We start from the raw sequence: 22,304 nt of genomic DNA, 5'->3' as shown, positions 1-22,304 counted from the left end.
AACACCTCATTCACCTTCCTTGTCTTCTCTCCGCCCTCCCTTTTAGGTAAGTTAAAGAGCTGCACCTGAGCCAGCCACTGATTGATTGATTGATTGATTGATTGATTGATTGATTGATTGATTGATTGATTGATGCAGCACAACAGTCAAATAGTGGAGTGGAGTAGGGGAACAGCAAACAGCCAATAAAGCAGCCCGCCCGCTCGCCTGCCCGCCACAATGGACCTACCTGTGTACACTAGATGGATGTGATGGAATGTACTGTCGTCCCTACATTTCAAGAAGAAGTAAGAATTGCAGTTGCAACAAAGCCTTGCTTGCCTACAAAGAGAGCAGCAATTTGGATTTGTTACTATGTTACCTAGAAGAATAACAAACTGTGCAAGGATGGAGGTTGTAGGAGCAAGGAGAAGTTGTCTGTAAAGTTGGTGGATGCCTATTTTCCATTTTGCAGTCCCTTGTCTCCCTCTTGTGGCCTCCTGGAGGCAACTAGCTGTGCAAAAAAAAGACAGCCTGGCGGCCGGCTGTTGCAGTGTTGCCCTCTCAGGCAACACTGAGTGACTGACTGAGCCTCACCGTCTTATATAAAGTTCAGACGGAACTTTGCACGTGTCATAGTGGAGCCCTCAGGATTCCAGAGCCAGCTTTCTGACATCATAATGGGGCCTCAGAGATAAAAGCCTGGGCCCAGGCAGTGTTGGTCAGTGCTGCTCAGCAGGCAGCACTGGACTGGACTGGATTACAGCTGATACAAGGTGTGAAGGAACAAGGGGTGGCTGTGGGCATGCACTTGCTGCCGCTGCCAGTGTTTATCTGCATGGCAGCAGGGCATTTGGGCGTTGCCAGGAAGGCGTTTTTATGTAGATTCCTCCTCTTTCAGCACTGCATTGTGGTGCAAGCAAAAGAAGCAAATCCTGTCTGGCTTCCTCTCCGGCCTTTATTCACCTCCCGTGTAGCTGTGAGTGTGTGAGCCTGCAGGGCCCCATGGAATTGCCTAGAAGTAGGCTGAATCGCTGCAAGGGCTGAACAGCAGTATCGGGCAGGCTCGGGCAACGCGCGGCCCGTTCGGGTTATCGCTTCTCGGCCTTTTGGCTAAGATCAAGTGTAGTATCTGTTCTTATCAGTTTAATATCTGATACGTCCCCTATCTGGGGACCATATATTAAATGGATTTTTAGAACAGGGAGATGGAAATAGAGCTTGCTCTGTCCACTCCACGCATTGACCTGGTATTGCAGTATTTCCAGGACCGGTGCACCCTTTCCTTATGTGTTGACTAAAAGCAGATTCCAAAAGTGTTTTTTGTCTTTGCTATTGTTTCTGTCTTTCTGAAGGGATCTCCCCTTTTAATCCCATTATTTCAACACCTGTTGGACAATGCATGAGTGATAATGAGCTCATTGATTAAATGCAATTAATGAATAGATTGCCACCTCTTGTTGTGTGTCGTCTGTGTTTCTGTGTTTCCGGCATTTCACATTGGAACACCTCATTCACCTTCCTTGTCTTCTCTCCGCCCTCCCTTTTAGGTAAGTTAAAGAGCTGCACCTGAGCCAGCCACTGATTGATTGATTGATTGATTGATTGATTGATTGATTGATTGATTGATTGATGCAGCACAACAGTCAAATAGTGGAGTGGAGTAGGGGAACAGCAAACAGCCAATAAAGCAGCCCGCCCGCTCGCCTGCCCGCCACAATGGACCTACCTGTGTACACTAGATGGATGTGATGGAATGTACTGTCGTCCCTACATTTCAAGAAGAAGTAAGAATTGCAGTTGCAACAAAGCCTTGCTTGCCTACAAAGAGAGCAGCAATTTGGATTTGTTACTATGTTACCTAGAAGAATAACAAACTGTGCAAGGATGGAGGTTGTAGGAGCAAGGAGAAGTTGTCTGTAAAGTTGGTGGATGCCTATTTTCCATTTTGCAGTCCCTTGTCTCCCTCTTGTGGCCTCCTGGAGGCAACTAGCTGTGCAAAAAAAAGACAGCCTGGCGGCCGGCTGTTGCAGTGTTGCCCTCTCAGGCAACACTGAGTGACTGACTGAGCCTCACCGTCTTATATAAAGTTCAGACGGAACTTTGCACGTGTCATAGTGGAGCCCTCAGGATTCCAGAGCCAGCTTTCTGACATCATAATGGGGCCTCAGAGATAAAAGCCTGGGCCCAGGCAGTGTTGGTCAGTGCTGCTCAGCAGGCAGCACTGGACTGGACTGGATTACAGCTGATACAAGGTGTGAAGGAACAAGGGGTGGCTGTGGGCATGCACTTGCTGCCGCTGCCAGTGTTTATCTGCATGGCAGCAGGGCATTTGGGCGTTGCCAGGAAGGCGTTTTTATGTAGATTCCTCCTCTTTCAGCACTGCATTGTGGTGCAAGCAAAAGAAGCAAATCCTGTCTGGCTTCCTCTCCGGCCTTTATTCACCTCCCGTGTAGCTGTGAGTGTGTGAGCCTGCAGGGCCCCATGGAATTGCCTAGAAGTAGGCTGAATCGCTGCAAGGGCTGAACAGCAGTATCGGGCAGGCTCGGGCAACGCGCGGCCCGTTCGGGTTATCGCTTCTCGGCCTTTTGGCTAAGATCAAGTGTAGTATCTGTTCTTATCAGTTTAATATCTGATACGTCCCCTATCTGGGGACCATATATTAAATGGATTTTTAGAACAGGGAGATGGAAATAGAGCTTGCTCTGTCCACTCCACGCATTGACCTGGTATTGCAGTATTTCCAGGACCGGTGCACCCTTTCCTTATGTGTTGACTAAAAGCAGATTCCAAAAGTGTTTTTTGTCTTTGCTATTGTTTCTGTCTTTCTGAAGGGATCTCCCCTTTTAATCCCATTATTTCAACACCTGTTGGACAATGCATGAGTGATAATGAGCTCATTGATTAAATGCAATTAATGAATAGATTGCCACCTCTTGCTGTGTGTCGTCTGTGTTTCTGTGTTTCCGGCATTTCACATTGGAACACCTCATTCACCTTCCTTGTCTTCTCTCCGCCCTCCCTTTTAGGTAAGTTAAAGAGCTGCACCTGAGCCAGCCACTGATTGATTGATTGATTGCTTGATTGATTGATTGATTGATGCAGCACAACAGTCAAATAGTGGAGTGGAGTAGGGGAACAGCAAACAGCCAATAAAGCAGCCCGCCCGCTCGCCTGCCCGCCACAATGGACCTACCTGTGTACACTAGATGGATGTGATGGAATGTACTGTCGTCCCTACATTTCAAGAAGAAGTAAGAATTGCAGTTGCAACAAAGCCTTGCTTGCCTACAAAGAGAGCAGCAATTTGGATTTGTTACTATGTTACCTAGAAGAATAACAAACTGTGCAAGGATGGAGGTTGTAGGAGCAAGGAGAAGTTGTCTGTAAAGTTGGTGGATGCCTATTTTCCATTTTGCAGTCCCTTGTCTCCCTCTTGTGGCCTCCTGGAGGCAACTAGCTGTGCAAAAAAAAGACAGCCTGGCGGCCGGCTGTTGCAGTGTTGCCCTCTCAGGCAACACTGAGTGACTGACTGAGCCTCACCGTCTTATATAAAGTTCAGACGGAACTTTGCACGTGTCATAGTGGAGCCCTCAGGATTCCAGAGCCAGCTTTCTGACATCATAATGGGGCCTCAGAGATAAAAGCCTGGGCCCAGGCAGTGTTGGTCAGTGCTGCTCAGCAGGCAGCACTGGACTGGACTGGATTACAGCTGATACAAGGTGTGAAGGAACAAGGGGTGGCTGTGGGCATGCACTTGCTGCCGCTGCCAGTGTTTATCTGCATGGCAGCAGGGCATTTGGGCGTTGCCAGGAAGGCGTTTTTATGTAGATTCCTCCTCTTTCAGCACTGCATTGTGGTGCAAGCAAAAGAAGCAAATCCTGTCTGGCTTCCTCTCCGGCCTTTATTCACCTCCCGTGTAGCTGTGAGTGTGTGAGCCTGCAGGGCCCCATGGAATTGCCTAGAAGTAGGCTGAATCGCTGCAAGGGCTGAACAGCAGTATCGGGCAGGCTCGGGCAACGCGCGGCCCGTTCGGGTTATCGCTTCTCGGCCTTTTGGCTAAGATCAAGTGTAGTATCTGTTCTTATCAGTTTAATATCTGATACGTCCCCTATCTGGGGACCATATATTAAATGGATTTTTAGAACAGGGAGATGGAAATAGAGCTTGCTCTGTCCACTCCACGCATTGACCTGGTATTGCAGTATTTCCAGGACCGGTGCACCCTTTCCTTATGTGTTGACTAAAAGCAGATTCCAAAAGTGTTTTTTGTCTTTGCTATTGTTTCTGTCTTTCTGAAGGGATCTCCCCTTTTAATCCCATTATTTCAACACCTGTTGGACAATGCATGAGTGATAATGAGCTCATTGATTAAATGCAATTAATGAATAGATTGCCACCTCTTGTTGTGTGTCGTCTGTGTTTCTGTGTTTCCGGCATTTCACATTGGAACACCTCATTCACCTTCCTTGTCTTCTCTCCGCCCTCCCTTTTAGGTAAGTTAAAGAGCTGCACCTGAGCCAGCCACTGATTGATTGATTGATTGATTGATTGATTGATTGATTGATTGATGCAGCACAACAGTCAAATAGTGGAGTGGAGTAGGGGAACAGCAAACAGCCAATAAAGCAGCCCGCCCGCTCGCCTGCCCGCCACAATGGACCTACCTGTGTACACTAGATGGATGTGATGGAATGTACTGTCGTCCCTACATTTCAAGAAGAAGTAAGAATTGCAGTTGCAACAAAGCCTTGCTTGCCTACAAAGAGAGCAGCAATTTGGATTTGTTACTATGTTACCTAGAAGAATAACAAACTGTGCAAGGATGGAGGTTGTAGGAGCAAGGAGAAGTTGTCTGTAAAGTTGGTGGATGCCTATTTTCCATTTTGCAGTCCCTTGTCTCCCTCTTGTGGCCTCCTGGAGGCAACTAGCTGTGCAAAAAAAAGACAGCCTGGCGGCCGGCTGTTGCAGTGTTGCCCTCTCAGGCAACACTGAGTGACTGACTGAGCCTCACCGTCTTATATAAAGTTCAGACGGAACTTTGCACGTGTCATAGTGGAGCCCTCAGGATTCCAGAGCCAGCTTTCTGACATCATAATGGGGCCTCAGAGATAAAAGCCTGGGCCCAGGCAGTGTTGGTCAGTGCTGCTCAGCAGGCAGCACTGGACTGGACTGGATTACAGCTGATACAAGGTGTGAAGGAACAAGGGGTGGCTGTGGGCATGCACTTGCTGCCGCTGCCAGTGTTTATCTGCATGGCAGCAGGGCATTTGGGCGTTGCCAGGAAGGCGTTTTTATGTAGATTCCTCCTCTTTCAGCACTGCATTGTGGTGCAAGCAAAAGAAGCAAATCCTGTCTGGCTTCCTCTCCGGCCTTTATTCACCTCCCGTGTAGCTGTGAGTGTGTGAGCCTGCAGGGCCCCATGGAATTGCCTAGAAGTAGGCTGAATCGCTGCAAGGGCTGAACAGCAGTATCGGGCAGGCTCGGGCAACGCGCGGCCCGTTCGGGTTATCGCTTCTCGGCCTTTTGGCTAAGATCAAGTGTAGTATCTGTTCTTATCAGTTTAATATCTGATACGTCCCCTATCTGGGGACCATATATTAAATGGATTTTTAGAACAGGGAGATGGAAATAGAGCTTGCTCTGTCCACTCCACGCATTGACCTGGTATTGCAGTATTTCCAGGACCGGTGCACCCTTTCCTTATGTGTTGACTAAAAGCAGATTCCAAAAGTGTTTTTTGTCTTTGCTATTGTTTCTGTCTTTCTGAAGGGATCTCCCCTTTTAATCCCATTATTTCAACACCTGTTGGACAATGCATGAGTGATAATGAGCTCATTGATTAAATGCAATTAATGAATAGATTGCCACCTCTTGTTGTGTGTCGTCTGTGTTTCTGTGTTTCCGGCATTTCACATTGGAACACCTCATTCACCTTCCTTGTCTTCTCTCCGCCCTCCCTTTTAGGTAAGTTAAAGAGCTGCACCTGAGCCAGCCACTGATTGATTGATTGATTGATTGATTGATTGATTGATTGATTGATTGATTGATTGATTGATGCAGCACAACAGTCAAATAGTGGAGTGGAGTAGGGGAACAGCAAACAGCCAATAAAGCAGCCCGCCCGCTCGCCTGCCCGCCACAATGGACCTACCTGTGTACACTAGATGGATGTGATGGAATGTACTGTCGTCCCTACATTTCAAGAAGAAGTAAGAATTGCAGTTGCAACAAAGCCTTGCTTGCCTACAAAGAGAGCAGCAATTTGGATTTGTTACTATGTTACCTAGAAGAATAACAAACTGTGCAAGGATGGAGGTTGTAGGAGCAAGGAGAAGTTGTCTGTAAAGTTGGTGGATGCCTATTTTCCATTTTGCAGTCCCTTGTCTCCCTCTTGTGGCCTCCTGGAGGCAACTAGCTGTGCAAAAAAAAGACAGCCTGGCGGCCGGCTGTTGCAGTGTTGCCCTCTCAGGCAACACTGAGTGACTGACTGAGCCTCACCGTCTTATATAAAGTTCAGACGGAACTTTGCACGTGTCATAGTGGAGCCCTCAGGATTCCAGAGCCAGCTTTCTGACATCATAATGGGGCCTCAGAGATAAAAGCCTGGGCCCAGGCAGTGTTGGTCAGTGCTGCTCAGCAGGCAGCACTGGACTGGACTGGATTACAGCTGATACAAGGTGTGAAGGAACAAGGGGTGGCTGTGGGCATGCACTTGCTGCCGCTGCCAGTGTTTATCTGCATGGCAGCAGGGCATTTGGGCGTTGCCAGGAAGGCGTTTTTATGTAGATTCCTCCTCTTTCAGCACTGCATTGTGGTGCAAGCAAAAGAAGCAAATCCTGTCTGGCTTCCTCTCCGGCCTTTATTCACCTCCCGTGTAGCTGTGAGTGTGTGAGCCTGCAGGGCCCCATGGAATTGCCTAGAAGTAGGCTGAATCGCTGCAAGGGCTGAACAGCAGTATCGGGCAGGCTCGGGCAACGCGCGGCCCGTTCGGGTTATCGCTTCTCGGCCTTTTGGCTAAGATCAAGTGTAGTATCTGTTCTTATCAGTTTAATATCTGATACGTCCCCTATCTGGGGACCATATATTAAATGGATTTTTAGAACAGGGAGATGGAAATAGAGCTTGCTCTGTCCACTCCACGCATTGACCTGGTATTGCAGTATTTCCAGGACCGGTGCACCCTTTCCTTATGTGTTGACTAAAAGCAGATTCCAAAAGTGTTTTTTGTCTTTGCTATTGTTTCTGTCTTTCTGAAGGGATCTCCCCTTTTAATCCCATTATTTCAACACCTGTTGGACAATGCATGAGTGATAATGAGCTCATTGATTAAATGCAATTAATGAATAGATTGCCACCTCTTGTTGTGTGTCGTCTGTGTTTCTGTGTTTCCGGCATTTCACATTGGAACACCTCATTCACCTTCCTTGTCTTCTCTCCGCCCTCCCTTTTAGGTAAGTTAAAGAGCTGCACCTGAGCCAGCCACTGATTGATTGATTGATTGATTGATTGATTGATTGATTGATTGATTGATGCAGCACAACAGTCAAATAGTGGAGTGGAGTAGGGGAACAGCAAACAGCCAATAAAGCAGCCCGCCCGCTCGCCTGCCCGCCACAATGGACCTACCTGTGTACACTAGATGGATGTGATGGAATGTACTGTCGTCCCTACATTTCAAGAAGAAGTAAGAATTGCAGTTGCAACAAAGCCTTGCTTGCCTACAAAGAGAGCAGCAATTTGGATTTGTTACTATGTTACCTAGAAGAATAACAAACTGTGCAAGGATGGAGGTTGTAGGAGCAAGGAGAAGTTGTCTGTAAAGTTGGTGGATGCCTATTTTCCATTTTGCAGTCCCTTGTCTCCCTCTTGTGGCCTCCTGGAGGCAACTAGCTGTGCAAAAAAAAGACAGCCTGGCGGCCGGCTGTTGCAGTGTTGCCCTCTCAGGCAACACTGAGTGACTGACTGAGCCTCACCGTCTTATATAAAGTTCAGACGGAACTTTGCACGTGTCATAGTGGAGCCCTCAGGATTCCAGAGCCAGCTTTCTGACATCATAATGGGGCCTCAGAGATAAAAGCCTGGGCCCAGGCAGTGTTGGTCAGTGCTGCTCAGCAGGCAGCACTGGACTGGACTGGATTACAGCTGATACAAGGTGTGAAGGAACAAGGGGTGGCTGTGGGCATGCACTTGCTGCCGCTGCCAGTGTTTATCTGCATGGCAGCAGGGCATTTGGGCGTTGCCAGGAAGGCGTTTTTATGTAGATTCCTCCTCTTTCAGCACTGCATTGTGGTGCAAGCAAAAGAAGCAAATCCTGTCTGGCTTCCTCTCCGGCCTTTATTCACCTCCCGTGTAGCTGTGAGTGTGTGAGCCTGCAGGGCCCCATGGAATTGCCTAGAAGTAGGCTGAATCGCTGCAAGGGCTGAACAGCAGTATCGGGCAGGCTCGGGCAACGCGCGGCCCGTTCGGGTTATCGCTTCTCGGCCTTTTGGCTAAGATCAAGTGTAGTATCTGTTCTTATCAGTTTAATATCTGATACGTCCCCTATCTGGGGACCATATATTAAATGGATTTTTAGAACAGGGAGATGGAAATAGAGCTTGCTCTGTCCACTCCACGCATTGACCTGGTATTGCAGTATTTCCAGGACCGGTGCACCCTTTCCTTATGTGTTGACTAAAAGCAGATTCCAAAAGTGTTTTTTGTCTTTGCTATTGTTTCTGTCTTTCTGAAGGGATCTCCCCTTTTAATCCCATTATTTCAACACCTGTTGGACAATGCATGAGTGATAATGAGCTCATTGATTAAATGCAATTAATGAATAGATTGCCACCTCTTGTTGTGTGTCGTCTGTGTTTCTGTGTTTCCGGCATTTCACATTGGAACACCTCATTCACCTTCCTTGTCTTCTCTCCGCCCTCCCTTTTAGGTAAGTTAAAGAGCTGCACCTGAGCCAGCCACTGATTGATTGATTGATTGATTGATTGATTGATTGATTGATTGATTGATTGATGCAGCACAACAGTCAAATAGTGGAGTGGAGTAGGGGAACAGCAAACAGCCAATAAAGCAGCCCGCCCGCTCGCCTGCCCGCCACAATGGACCTACCTGTGTACACTAGATGGATGTGATGGAATGTACTGTCGTCCCTACATTTCAAGAAGAAGTAAGAATTGCAGTTGCAACAAAGCCTTGCTTGCCTACAAAGAGAGCAGCAATTTGGATTTGTTACTATGTTACCTAGAAGAATAACAAACTGTGCAAGGATGGAGGTTGTAGGAGCAAGGAGAAGTTGTCTGTAAAGTTGGTGGATGCCTATTTTCCATTTTGCAGTCCCTTGTCTCCCTCTTGTGGCCTCCTGGAGGCAACTAGCTGTGCAAAAAAAAGACAGCCTGGCGGCCGGCTGTTGCAGTGTTGCCCTCTCAGGCAACACTGAGTGACTGACTGAGCCTCACCGTCTTATATAAAGTTCAGACGGAACTTTGCACGTGTCATAGTGGAGCCCTCAGGATTCCAGAGCCAGCTTTCTGACATCATAATGGGGCCTCAGAGATAAAAGCCTGGGCCCAGGCAGTGTTGGTCAGTGCTGCTCAGCAGGCAGCACTGGACTGGACTGGATTACAGCTGATACAAGGTGTGAAGGAACAAGGGGTGGCTGTGGGCATGCACTTGCTGCCGCTGCCAGTGTTTATCTGCATGGCAGCAGGGCATTTGGGCGTTGCCAGGAAGGCGTTTTTATGTAGATTCCTCCTCTTTCAGCACTGCATTGTGGTGCAAGCAAAAGAAGCAAATCCTGTCTGGCTTCCTCTCCGGCCTTTATTCACCTCCCGTGTAGCTGTGAGTGTGTGAGCCTGCAGGGCCCCATGGAATTGCCTAGAAGTAGGCTGAATCGCTGCAAGGGCTGAACAGCAGTATCGGGCAGGCTCGGGCAACGCGCGGCCCGTTCGGGTTATCGCTTCTCGGCCTTTTGGCTAAGATCAAGTGTAGTATCTGTTCTTATCAGTTTAATATCTGATACGTCCCCTATCTGGGGACCATATATTAAATGGATTTTTAGAACAGGGAGATGGAAATAGAGCTTGCTCTGTCCACTCCACGCATTGACCTGGTATTGCAGTATTTGCAGGACCGGTGCACCCTTTCCTTATGTGTTGACTAAAAGCAGATTCCAAAAGTGTTTTTTGTCTTTGCTATTGTTTCTGTCTTTCTGAAGGGATCTCCCCTTTTAATCCCATTATTTCAACACCTGTTGGACAATGCATGAGTGATAATGAGCTCATTGATTAAATGCAATTAATGAATAGATTGCCACCTCTTGTTGTGTGTCGTCTGTGTTTCTGTGTTTCCGGCATTTCACATTGGAACACCTCATTCACCTTCCTTGTCTTCTCTCCGCCCTCCCTTTTAGGTAAGTTAAAGAGCTGCACCTGAGCCAGCCACTGATTGATTGATTGATTGATTGATTGATTGATTGATTGATGCAGCACAACAGTCAAATAGTGGAGTGGAGTAGGGGAACAGCAAACAGCCAATAAAGCAGCCCGCCCGCTCGCCTGCCCGCCACAATGGACCTACCTGTGTACACTAGATGGATGTGATGGAATGTACTGTCGTCCCTACATTTCAAGAAGAAGTAAGAATTGCAGTTGCAACAAAGCCTTGCTTGCCTACAAAGAGAGCAGCAATTTGGATTTGTTACTATGTTACCTAGAAGAATAACAAACTGTGCAAGGATGGAGGTTGTAGGAGCAAGGAGAAGTTGTCTGTAAAGTTGGTGGATGCCTATTTTCCATTTTGCAGTCCCTTGTCTCCCTCTTGTGGCCTCCTGGAGGCAACTAGCTGTGCAAAAAAAAGACAGCCTGGCGGCCGGCTGTTGCAGTGTTGCCCTCTCAGGCAACACTGAGTGACTGACTGAGCCTCACCGTCTTATATAAAGTTCAGACGGAACTTTGCACGTGTCATAGTGGAGCCCTCAGGATTCCAGAGCCAGCTTTCTGACATCATAATGGGGCCTCAGAGATAAAAGCCTGGGCCCAGGCAGTGTTGGTCAGTGCTGCTCAGCAGGCAGCACTGGACTGGACTGGATTACAGCTGATACAAGGTGTGAAGGAACAAGGGGTGGCTGTGGGCATGCACTTGCTGCCGCTGCCAGTGTTTATCTGCATGGCAGCAGGGCATTTGGGCGTTGCCAGGAAGGCGTTTTTATGTAGATTCCTCCTCTTTCAGCACTGCATTGTGGTGCAAGCAAAAGAAGCAAATCCTGTCTGGCTTCCTCTCCGGCCTTTATTCACCTCCCGTGTAGCTGTGAGTGTGTGAGCCTGCAGGGCCCCATGGAATTGCCTAGAAGTAGGCTGAATCGCTGCAAGGGCTGAACAGCAGTATCAGGCAGGCTCGGGCAACGCGCGGCCCGTTCGGGTTATCGCTTCTCGGCCTTTTGGCTAAGATCAAGTGTAGTATCTGTTCTTATCAGTTTAATATCTGATACGTCCCCTATCTGGGGACCATATATTAAATGGATTTTTAGAACAGGGAGATGGAAATAGAGCTTGCTCTGTCCACTCCACGCATTGACCTGGTATTGCAGTATTTCCAGGACCGGTGCACCCTTTCCTTATGTGTTGACTAAAAGCAGATTCCAAAAGTGTTTTTTGTCTTTGCTATTGTTTCTGTCTTTCTGAAGGGATCTCCCCTTTTAATCCCATTATTTCAACACCTGTTGGACAATGCATGAGTGATAATGAGCTCATTGATTAAATGCAATTAATGAATAGATTGCCACCTCTTGTTGTGTGTCGTCTGTGTTTCTGTGTTTCCGGCATTTCACATTGGAACACCTCATTCACCTTCCTTGTCTTCTCTCCGCCCTCCCTTTTAGGTAAGTTAAAGAGCTGCACCTGAGCCAGCCACTGATTGATTGATTGATTGATTGATTGATTGATTGATTGATTGATTGATGCAGCACAACAGTCAAATAGTGGAGTGGAGTAGGGGAACAGCAAACAGCCAATAAAGCAGCCCGCCCGCTCGCCTGCCCGCCACAATGGACCTACCTGTGTACACTAGATGGATGTGATGGAATGTACTGTCGTCCCTACATTTCAAGAAGAAGTAAGAATTGCAGTTGCAACAAAGCCTTGCTTGCCTACAAAGAGAGCAGCAATTTGGATTTGTTACTATGTTACCTAGAAGAATAACAAACTGTGCAAGGATGGAGGTTGTAGGAGCAAGGAGAAGTTGTCTGTAAAGTTGGTGGATGCCTATTTTCCATTTTGCAGTCCCTTGTCTCCCTCTTGTGGCCTCCTGGAGGCAACTAGCTGTGCAAAAAAAAGACAGCCTGGCGGCCGGCTGTTGCAGTGTTGCCCTCTCAGGCAACACTGAGTGACTGACTGAGCCTCACCGTCTTATATAAAGTTCAGACGGAACTTTGCACGTGTCATAGTGGAGCCCTCAGGATTCCAGAGCCAGCTTTCTGACATCATAATGGGGCCTCAGAGATAAAAGCCTGGGCCCAGGCAGTGTTGGTCAGTGCTGCTCAGCAGGCAGCACTGGACTGGACTGGATTACAGCTGATACAAGGTGTGAAGGAACAAGGGGTGGCTGTGGGCATGCACTTGCTGCCGCTGCCAGTGTTTATCTGCATGGCAGCAGGGCATTTGGGCGTTGCCAGGAAGGCGTTTTTATGTAGATTCCTCCTCTTTCAGCACTGCATTGTGGTGCAAGCAAAAGAAGCAAATCCTGTCTGGCTTCCTCTCCGGCCTTTATTCACCTCCCGTGTAGCTGTGAGTGTGTGAGCCTGCAGGGCCCCATGGAATTGCCTAGAAGTAGGCTGAATCGCTGCAAGGGCTGAACAGCAGTATCGGGCAGGCTCGGGCAACGCGCGGCCCGTTCGGGTTATCGCTTCTCGGCCTTTTGGCTAAGATCAAGTGTAGTATCTGTTCTTATCAGTTTAATATCTGATACGTCCCCTATCTGGGGACCATATATTAAATGGATTTTTAGAACAGGGAGATGGAAATAGAGCTTGCTCTGTCCACTCCACGCATTGACCTGGTATTGCAGTATTTCCAGGACCGGTGCACCCTTTCCTTATGTGTTGACTAAAAGCAGATTCCAAAAGTGTTTTTTGTCTTTGCTATTGTTTCTGTCTTTCTGAAGGGATCTCCCCTTTTAATCCCATTATTTCAACACCTGTTGGACAATGCATGAGTGATAATGAGCTCATTGATTAAATGCAATTAATGAATAGATTGCCACCTCTTGTTGTGTGTCGTCTGTGTTTCTGTGTTTCCGGCATTTCACATTGGAACACCTCATTCACCTTCCTTGTCTTCTCTCCGCCCTCCCTTTTAGGTAAGTTAAAGAGCTGCACCTGAGCCAGCCACTGATTGATTGATTGATTGATTGATTGATTGATTGATTGATTGATTGATGCAGCACAACAGTCAAATAGTGGAGTGGAGTAGGGGAACAGCAAACAGCCAATAAAGCAGCCCGCCCGCTCGCCTGCCCGCCACAATGGACCTACCTGTGTACACTAGATGGATGTGATGGAATGTACTGTCGTCCCTACATTTCAAGAAGAAGTAAGAATTGCAGTTGCAACAAAGCCTTGCTTGCCTACAAAGAGAGCAGCAATTTGGATTTGTTACTATGTTACCTAGAAGAATAACAAACTGTGCAAGGATGGAGGTTGTAGGAGCAAGGAGAAGTTGTCTGTAAAGTTGGTGGATGCCTATTTTCCATTTTGCAGTCCCTTGTCTCCCTCTTGTGGCCTCCTGGAGGCAACTAGGTGTGCAAAAAAAAGACAGCCTGGCGGCCGGCTGTTGCAGTGTTGCCCTCTCAGGCAACACTGAGTGACTGACTGAGCCTCACCGTCTTATATAAAGTTCAGACGGAACTTTGCACGTGTCATAGTGGAGCCCTCAGGATTCCAGAGCCAGCTTTCTGACATCATAATGGGGCCTCAGAGATAAAAGCCTGGGCCCAGGCAGTGTTGGTCAGTGCTGCTCAGCAGGCAGCACTGGACTGGACTGGATTACAGCTGATACAAGGTGTGAAGGAACAAGGGGTGGCTGTGGGCATGCACTTGCTGCCGCTGCCAGTGTTTATCTGCATGGCAGCAGGGCATTTGGGCGTTGCCAGGAAGGCGTTTTTATGTAGATTCCTCCTCTTTCAGCACTGCATTGTGGTGCAAGCAAAAGAAGCAAATCCTGTCTGGCTTCCTCTCCGGCCTTTATTCACCTCCCGTGTAGCTGTGAGTGTGTGAGCCTGCAGGGCCCCATGGAATTGCCTAGAAGTAGGCTGAATCGCTGCAAGGGCTGAACAGCAGTATCGGGCAGGCTCGGGCAACGCGCGGCCCGTTCGGGTTATCGCTTCTCGGCCTTTTGGCTAAGATCAAGTGTAGTATCTGTTCTTATCAGTTTAATATCTGATACGTCCCCTATCTGGGGACCATATATTAAATGGATTTTTAGAACAGGGAGATGGAAATAGAGCTTGCTCTGTCCACTCCACGCATTGACCTGGTATTGCAGTATTTCCAGGACCGGTGCACCCTTTCCTTATGTGTTGACTAAAAGCAGATTCCAAAAGTGTTTTTTGTCTTTGCTATTGTTTCTGTCTTTCTGAAGGGATCTCCCCTTTTAATCCCATTATTTCAACACCTGTTGGACAATGCATGAGTGATAATGAGCTCATTGATTAAATGCAATTAATGAATAGATTGCCACCTCTTGTTGTGTGTCGTCTGTGTTTCTGTGTTTCCGGCATTTCACATTGGAACACCTCATTCACCTTCCTTGTCTTCTCTCCGCCCTCCCTTTTAGGTAAGTTAAAGAGCTGCACCTGAGCCAGCCACTGATTGATTGATTGATTGATTGATTGATTGATTGATTGATTGCTTGATTGATTGATTGATTGATGCAGCACAACAGTCAAATAGTGGAGTGGAGTAGGGGAACAGCAAACAGCCAATAAAGCAGCCCGCCCGCTCGCCTGCCCGCCACAATGGACCTACCTGTGTACACTAGATGGATGTGATGGAATGTACTGTCGTCCCTACATTTCAAGAAGAAGTAAGAATTGCAGTTGCAACAAAGCCTTGCTTGCCTACAAAGAGAGCAGCAATTTGGATTTGTTACTATGTTACCTAGAAGAATAACAAACTGTGCAAGGATGGAGGTTGTAGGAGCAAGGAGAAGTTGTCTGTAAAGTTGGTGGATGCCTATTTTCCATTTTGCAGTCCCTTGTCTCCCTCTTGTGGCCTCCTGGAGGCAACTAGCTGTGCAAAAAAAAGACAGCCTGGCGGCCGGCTGTTGCAGTGTTGCCCTCTCAGGCAACACTGAGTGACTGACTGAGCCTCACCGTCTTATATAAAGTTCAGACGGAACTTTGCACGTGTCATAGTGGAGCCCTCAGGATTCCAGAGCCAGCTTTCTGACATCATAATGGGGCCTCAGAGATAAAAGCCTGGGCCCAGGCAGTGTTGGTCAGTGCTGCTCAGCAGGCAGCACTGGACTGGACTGGATTACAGCTGATACAAGGTGTGAAGGAACAAGGGGTGGCTGTGGGCATGCACTTGCTGCCGCTGCCAGTGTTTATCTGCATGGCAGCAGGGCATTTGGGCGTTGCCAGGAAGGCGTTTTTATGTAGATTCCTCCTCTTTCAGCACTGCATTGTGGTGCAAGCAAAAGAAGCAAATCCTGTCTGGCTTCCTCTCCGGCCTTTATTCACCTCCCGTGTAGCTGTGAGTGTGTGAGCCTGCAGGGCCCCATGGAATTGCCTAGAAGTAGGCTGAATCGCTGCAAGGGCTGAACAGCAGTATCGGGCAGGCTCGGGCAACGCGCGGCCCGTTCGGGTTATCGCTTCTCGGCCTTTTGGCTAAGATCAAGTGTAGTATCTGTTCTTATCAGTTTAATAACTGATACGTCCCCTATCTGGGGACCATATATTAAATGGATTTTTAGAACAGGGAGATGGAAATAGAGCTTGCTCTGTCCACTCCACGCATTGACCTGGTATTGCAGTATTTGCAGGACCGGTGCACCCTTTCCTTATGTGTTGACTAAAAGCAGATTCCAAAAGTGTTTTTTGTCTTTGCTATTGTTTCTGTCTTTCTGAAGGGATCTCCCCTTTTAATCCCATTATTTCAACACCTGTTGGACAATGCATGAGTGATAATGAGCTCATTGATTAAATGCAATTAATGAATAGATTGCCACCTCTTGTTGTGTGTCGTCTGTGTTTCTGTGTTTCCGGCATTTCACATTGGAACACCTCATTCACCTTCCTTGTCTTCTCTCCGCCCTCCCTTTTAGGTAAGTTAAAGAGCTGCACCTGAGCCAGCCACTGATTGATTGATTGATTGATTGATTGATTGATTGATTGATTGATTGATTGATTGATGCAGCACAACAGTCAAATAGTGGAGTGGAGTAGGGGAACAGCAAACAGCCAATAAAGCAGCCCGCCCGCTCGCCTGCCCGCCACAATGGACCTACCTGTGTACACTAGATGGATGTGATGGAATGTACTGTCGTCCCTACATTTCAAGAAGAAGTAAGAATTGCAGTTGCAACAAAGCCTTGCTTGCCTACAAAGAGAGCAGCAATTTGGATTTGTTACTATGTTACCTAGAAGAATAACAAACTGTGCAAGGATGGAGGTTGTAGGAGCAAGGAGAAGTTGTCTGTAAAGTTGGTGGATGCCTATTTTCCATTTTGCAGTCCCTTGTCTCCCTCTTGTGGCCTCCTGGAGGCAACTAGCTGTGCAAAAAAAAGACAGCCTGGCGGCCGGCTGTTGCAGTGTTGCCCTCTCAGGCAACACTGAGTGACTGACTGAGCCTCACCGTCTTATATAAAGTTCAGACGGAACTTTGCACGTGTCATAGTGGAGCCCTCAGGATTCCAGAGCCAGCTTTCTGACATCATAATGGGGCCTCAGAGATAAAAGCCTGGGCCCAGGCAGTGTTGGTCAGTGCTGCTCAGCAGGCAGCACTGGACTGGACTGGATTACAGCTGATACAAGGTGTGAAGGAACAAGGGGTGGCTGTGGGCATGCACTTGCTGCCGCTGCCAGTGTTTATCTGCATGGCAGCAGGGCATTTGGGCGTTGCCAGGAAGGCGTTTTTATGTAGATTCCTCCTCTTTCAGCACTGCATTGTGGTGCAAGCAAAAGAAGCAAATCCTGTCTGGCTTCCTCTCCGGCCTTTATTCACCTCCCGTGTAGCTGTGAGTGTGTGAGCCTGCAGGGCCCCATGGAATTGCCTAGAAGTAGGCTGAATCGCTGCAAGGGCTGAACAGCAGTATCGGGCAGGCTCGGGCAACGCGCGGCCCGTTCGGGTTATCGCTTCTCGGCCTTTTGGCTAAGATCAAGTGTAGTATCTGTTCTTATCAGTTTAATATCTGATACGTCCCCTATCTGGGGACCATATATTAAATGGATTTTTAGAACAGGGAGATGGAAATAGAGCTTGCTCTGTCCACTCCACGCATTGACCTGGTATTGCAGTATTTCCAGGACCGGTGCACCCTTTCCTTATGTGTTGACTAAAAGCAGATTCCAAAAGTGTTTTTTGTCTTTGCTATTGTTTCTGTCTTTCTGAAGGGATCTCCCCTTTTAATCCCATTATTTCAACACCTGTTGGACAATGCATGAGTGATAATGAGCTCATTGATTAAATGCAATTAATGAATAGATTGCCACCTCTTGTTGTGTGTCGTCTGTGTTTCTGTGTTTCCGGCATTTCACATTGGAACACCTCATTCACCTTCCTTGTCTTCTCTCCGCCCTCCCTTTTAGGTAAGTTAAAGAGCTGCACCTGAGCCAGCCACTGATTGATTGATTGATTGATTGATTGATTGATTGATTGATTGATTGATGCAGCACAACAGTCAAATAGTGGAGTGGAGTAGGGGAACAGCAAACAGCCAATAAAGCAGCCCGCCCGCTCGCCTGCCCGCCACAATGGACCTACCTGTGTACACTAGATGGATGTGATGGAATGTACTGTCGTCCCTACATTTCAAGAAGAAGTAAGAATTGCAGTTGCAACAAAGCCTTGCTTGCCTACAAAGAGAGCAGCAATTTGGATTTGTTACTATGTTACCTAGAAGAATAACAAACTGTGCAAGGATGGAGGTTGTAGGAGCAAGGAGAAGTTGTCTGTAAAGTTGGTGGATGCCTATTTTCCATTTTGCAGTCCCTTGTCTCCCTCTTGTGGCCTCCTGGAGGCAACTAGCTGTGCAAAAAAAAGACAGCCTGGCGGCCGGCTGTTGCAGTGTTGCCCTCTCAGGCAACACTGAGTGACTGACTGAGCCTCACCGTCTTATATAAAGTTCAGACGGAACTTTGCACGTGTCATAGTGGAGCCCTCAGGATTCCAGAGCCAGCTTTCTGACATCATAATGGGGCCTCAGAGATAAAAGCCTGGGCCCAGGCAGTGTTGGTCAGTGCTGCTCAGCAGGCAGCACTGGACTGGACTGGATTACAGCTGATACAAGGTGTGAAGGAACAAGGGGTGGCTGTGGGCATGCACTTGCTGCCGCTGCCAGTGTTTATCTGCATGGCAGCAGGGCATTTGGGCGTTGCCAGGAAGGCGTTTTTATGTAGATTCCTCCTCTTTCAGCACTGCATTGTGGTGCAAGCAAAAGAAGCAAATCCTGTCTGGCTTCCTCTCCGGCCTTTATTCACCTCCCGTGTAGCTGTGAGTGTGTGAGCCTGCAGGGCCCCATGGAATTGCCTAGAAGTAGGCTGAATCGCTGCAAGGGCTGAAGAGCAGTATCGGGCAGGCTCGGGCAACGCGCGGCCCGTTCGGGTTATCGCTTCTCGGCCTTTTGGCTAAGATCAAGTGTAGTATCTGTTCTTATCAGTTTAATATCTGATACGTCCCCTATCTGGGGACCATATATTAAATGGATTTTTAGAACAGGGAGATGGAAATAGAGCTTGCTCTGTCCACTCCACGCATTGACCTGGTATTGCAGTATTTCCAGGACCGGTGCACCCTTTCCTTATGTGTTGACTAAAAGCAGATTCCAAAAGTGTTTTTTGTCTTTGCTATTGTTTCTGTCTTTCTGAAGGGATCTCCCCTTTTAATCCCATTATTTCAACACCTGTTGGACAATGCATGAGTGATAATGAGCTCATTGATTAAATGCAATTAATGAATAGATTGCCACCTCTTGTTGTGTGTCGTCTGTGTTTCTGTGTTTCCGGCATTTCACATTGGAACACCTCATTCACCTTCCTTGTCTTCTCTCCGCCCTCCCTTTTAGGTAAGTTAAAGAGCTGCACCTGAGCCAGCCACTGATTGATTGATTGATTGATTGATTGATTGATTGATTGATTGATTGATTGATTGATTGATTGATGCAGCACAACAGTCAAATAGTGGAGTGGAGTAGGGGAACAGCAAACAGCCAATAAAGCAGCCCGCCCGCTCGCCTGCCCGCCACAATGGACCTACCTGTGTACACTAGATGGATGTGATGGAATGTACTGTCGTCCCTACATTTCAAGAAGAAGTAAGAATTGCAGTTGCAACAAAGCCTTGCTTGCCTACAAAGAGAGCAGCAATTTGGATTTGTTACTATGTTACCTAGAAGAATAACAAACTGTGCAAGGATGGAGGTTGTAGGAGCAAGGAGAAGTTGTCTGTAAAGTTGGTGGATGCCTATTTTCCATTTTGCAGTCCCTTGTCTCCCTCTTGTGGCCTCCTGGAGGCAACTAGCTGTGCAAAAAAAAGACAGCCTGGCGGCCGGCTGTTGCAGTGTTGCCCTCTCAGGCAACACTGAGTGACTGACTGAGCCTCACCGTCTTATATAAAGTTCAGACGGAACTTTGCACGTGTCATAGTGGAGCCCTCAGGATTCCAGAGCCAGCTTTCTGACATCATAATGGGGCCTCAGAGATAAAAGCCTGGGCCCAGGCAGTGTTGGTCAGTGCTGCTCAGCAGGCAGCACTGGACTGGACTGGATTACAGCTGATACAAGGTGTGAAGGAACAAGGGGTGGCTGTGGGCATGCACTTGCTGCCGCTGCCAGTGTTTATCTGCATGGCAGCAGGGCATTTGGGCGTTGCCAGGAAGGCGTTTTTATGTAGATTCCTCCTCTTTCAGCACTGCATTGTGGTGCAAGCAAAAGAAGCAAATCCTGTCTGGCTTCCTCTCCGGCCTTTATTCACCTCCCGTGTAGCTGTGAGTGTGTGAGCCTGCAGGGCCCCATGGAATTGCCTAGAAGTAGGCTGAATCGCTGCAAGGGCTGAACAGCAGTATCGGGCAGGCTCGGGCAACGCGCGGCCCGTTCGGGTTATCGCTTCTCGGCCTTTTGGCTAAGATCAAGTGTAGTATCTGTTCTTATCAGTTTAATATCTGATACGTCCCCTATCTGGGGACCATATATTAAATGGATTTTTAGAACAGGGAGATGGAAATAGAGCTTGCTCTGTCCACTCCACGCATTGACCTGGTATTGCAGTATTTCCAGGACCGGTGCACCCTTTCCTTATGTGTTGACTAAAAGCAGATTCCAAAAGTGTTTTTTGTCTTTGCTATTGTTTCTGTCTTTCTGAAGGGATCTCCCCTTTTAATCCCATTATTTCAACACCTGTTGGACAATGCATGAGTGATAATGAGCTCATTGATTAAATGCAATTAATGAATAGATTGCCACCTCTTGTTGTGTGTCGTCTGTGTTTCTGTGTTTCCGGCATTTCACATTGGAACACCTCATTCACCTTCCTTGTCTTCTCTCCGCCCTCCCTTTTAGGTAAGTTAAAGAGCTGCACCTGAGCCAGCCACTGATTGATTGATTGATTGATTGATTGATTGATTGATTGATGCAGCACAACAGTCAAATAGTGGAGTGGAGTAGGGGAACAGCAAACAGCCAATAAAGCAGCCCGCCCGCTCGCCTGCCCGCCACAATGGACCTACCTGTGTACACTAGATGGATGTGATGGAATGTACTGTCGTCCCTACATTTCAAGAAGAAGTAAGAATTGCAGTTGCAACAAAGCCTTGCTTGCCTACAAAGAGAGCAGCAATTTGGATTTGTTACTATGTTACCTAGAAGAATAACAAACTGTGCAAGGATGGAGGTTGTAGGAGCAAGGAGAAGTTGTCTGTAAAGTTGGTGGATGCCTATTTTCCATTTTGCAGTCCCTTGTCTCCCTCTTGTGGCCTCCTGGAGGCAACTAGCTGTGCAAAAAAAAGACAGCCTGGCGGCCGGCTGTTGCAGTGTTGCCCTCTCAGGCAACACTGAGTGACTGACTGAGCCTCACCGTCTTATATAAAGTTCAGACGGAACTTTGCACGTGTCATAGTGGAGCCCTCAGGATTCCAGAGCCAGCTTTCTGACATCATAATGGGGCCTCAGAGATAAAAGCCTGGGCCCAGGCAGTGTTGGTCAGTGCTGCTCAGCAGGCAGCACTGGACTGGACTGGATTACAGCTGATACAAGGTGTGAAGGAACAAGGGGTGGCTGTGGGCATGCACTTGCTGCCGCTGCCAGTGTTTATCTGCATGGCAGCAGGGCATTTGGGCGTTGCCAGGAAGGCGTTTTTATGTAGATTCCTCCTCTTTCAGCACTGCATTGTGGTGCAAGCAAAAGAAGCAAATCCTGTCTGGCTTCCTCTCCGGCCTTTATTCACCTCCCGTGTAGCTGTGAGTGTGTGAGCCTGCAGGGCCCCATGGAATTGCCTAGAAGTAGGCTGAATCGCTGCAAGGGCTGAACAGCAGTATCGGGCAGGCTCGGGCAACGCGCGGCCCGTTCGGGTTATCGCTTCTCGGCCTTTTGGCTAAGATCAAGTGTAGTATCTGTTCTTATCAGTTTAATATCTGATACGTCCCCTATCTGGGGACCATATATTAAATGGATTTTTAGAACAGGGAGATGGAAATAGAGCTTGCTCTGTCCACTCCACGCATTGACCTGGTATTGCAGTATTTCCAGGACCGGTGCACCCTTTCCTTATGTGTTGACTAAAAGCAGATTCCAAAAGTGTTTTTTGTCTTTGCTATTGTTTCTGTCTTTCTGAAGGGATCTCCCCTTTTAATCCCATTATTTCAACACCTGTTGGACAATGCATGAGTGATAATGAGCTCATTGATTAAATGCAATTAATGAATAGATTGCCACCTCTTGTTGTGTGTCGTCTGTGTTTCTGTGTTTCCGGCATTTCACATTGGAACACCTCATTCACCTTCCTTGTCTTCTCTCCGCCCTCCCTTTTAGGTAAGTTAAAGAGCTGCACCTGAGCCAGCCACTGATTGATTGATTGATTGATTGATTGATTGATTGATTGATTGATTGATTGATTGATGCAGC

The 22,304-nt window shown here is 47.8% G+C and overlaps 15 non-coding genes across 15 annotated transcripts; all 15 read left to right on the top strand.

Moving 5' to 3' along the window:
• Nucleotides 1-1,072: 1,072 nt before the first annotated feature.
• On the top strand, nt 1,073-1,263 carry LOC142709606 (U2 spliceosomal RNA). The gene has a single exon (XR_012869075.1). It is a non-coding gene; the product is annotated as a U2 spliceosomal RNA (small nuclear RNA).
• Nucleotides 1,264-2,551: 1,288 nt separating this feature from the next.
• Nucleotides 2,552-2,742, top strand: LOC142709604 (U2 spliceosomal RNA). Its single transcript, XR_012869073.1, has one exon. It is a non-coding gene; the product is annotated as a U2 spliceosomal RNA (small nuclear RNA).
• A 1,276-nt stretch (nt 2,743-4,018) lies between these two features.
• On the top strand, nt 4,019-4,209 carry LOC142709603 (U2 spliceosomal RNA). The gene has a single exon (XR_012869072.1). It is a non-coding gene; the product is annotated as a U2 spliceosomal RNA (small nuclear RNA).
• A 1,280-nt stretch (nt 4,210-5,489) lies between these two features.
• LOC142709602 (U2 spliceosomal RNA) lies at nt 5,490-5,680 on the top strand. The gene has a single exon (XR_012869071.1). It is a non-coding gene; the product is annotated as a U2 spliceosomal RNA (small nuclear RNA).
• A 1,296-nt stretch (nt 5,681-6,976) lies between these two features.
• LOC142709600 (U2 spliceosomal RNA) lies at nt 6,977-7,167 on the top strand. Its single transcript, XR_012869070.1, has one exon. It is a non-coding gene; the product is annotated as a U2 spliceosomal RNA (small nuclear RNA).
• Nucleotides 7,168-8,451: 1,284 nt separating this feature from the next.
• On the top strand, nt 8,452-8,642 carry LOC142709599 (U2 spliceosomal RNA). The gene has a single exon (XR_012869069.1). It is a non-coding gene; the product is annotated as a U2 spliceosomal RNA (small nuclear RNA).
• Nucleotides 8,643-9,930: 1,288 nt separating this feature from the next.
• On the top strand, nt 9,931-10,121 carry LOC142709628 (U2 spliceosomal RNA). Its single transcript, XR_012869095.1, has one exon. It is a non-coding gene; the product is annotated as a U2 spliceosomal RNA (small nuclear RNA).
• Nucleotides 10,122-11,397: 1,276 nt separating this feature from the next.
• On the top strand, nt 11,398-11,588 carry LOC142709598 (U2 spliceosomal RNA). Its single transcript, XR_012869068.1, has one exon. It is a non-coding gene; the product is annotated as a U2 spliceosomal RNA (small nuclear RNA).
• A 1,284-nt stretch (nt 11,589-12,872) lies between these two features.
• LOC142709597 (U2 spliceosomal RNA) lies at nt 12,873-13,063 on the top strand. The gene has a single exon (XR_012869067.1). It is a non-coding gene; the product is annotated as a U2 spliceosomal RNA (small nuclear RNA).
• Nucleotides 13,064-14,347: 1,284 nt separating this feature from the next.
• On the top strand, nt 14,348-14,538 carry LOC142709596 (U2 spliceosomal RNA). Its single transcript, XR_012869066.1, has one exon. It is a non-coding gene; the product is annotated as a U2 spliceosomal RNA (small nuclear RNA).
• A 1,300-nt stretch (nt 14,539-15,838) lies between these two features.
• On the top strand, nt 15,839-16,029 carry LOC142709630 (U2 spliceosomal RNA). Its single transcript, XR_012869097.1, has one exon. It is a non-coding gene; the product is annotated as a U2 spliceosomal RNA (small nuclear RNA).
• A 1,292-nt stretch (nt 16,030-17,321) lies between these two features.
• Nucleotides 17,322-17,512, top strand: LOC142709595 (U2 spliceosomal RNA). Its single transcript, XR_012869065.1, has one exon. It is a non-coding gene; the product is annotated as a U2 spliceosomal RNA (small nuclear RNA).
• Nucleotides 17,513-18,796: 1,284 nt separating this feature from the next.
• Nucleotides 18,797-18,987, top strand: LOC142709594 (U2 spliceosomal RNA). The gene has a single exon (XR_012869064.1). It is a non-coding gene; the product is annotated as a U2 spliceosomal RNA (small nuclear RNA).
• A 1,300-nt stretch (nt 18,988-20,287) lies between these two features.
• LOC142709592 (U2 spliceosomal RNA) lies at nt 20,288-20,478 on the top strand. Its single transcript, XR_012869062.1, has one exon. It is a non-coding gene; the product is annotated as a U2 spliceosomal RNA (small nuclear RNA).
• Nucleotides 20,479-21,754: 1,276 nt separating this feature from the next.
• Nucleotides 21,755-21,945, top strand: LOC142709591 (U2 spliceosomal RNA). The gene has a single exon (XR_012869061.1). It is a non-coding gene; the product is annotated as a U2 spliceosomal RNA (small nuclear RNA).
• Nucleotides 21,946-22,304: the final 359 nt, after the last annotated feature.

This window comes from Rhinoderma darwinii, unplaced genomic scaffold (assembly GCF_050947455.1).
Source record: "Rhinoderma darwinii isolate aRhiDar2 unplaced genomic scaffold, aRhiDar2.hap1 Scaffold_4176, whole genome shotgun sequence".
Classification (NCBI taxonomy): domain Eukaryota; kingdom Metazoa; phylum Chordata; class Amphibia; order Anura; family Rhinodermatidae; genus Rhinoderma; species Rhinoderma darwinii.
This window is presented reverse-complemented; position numbering and strand designations above follow the sequence as displayed.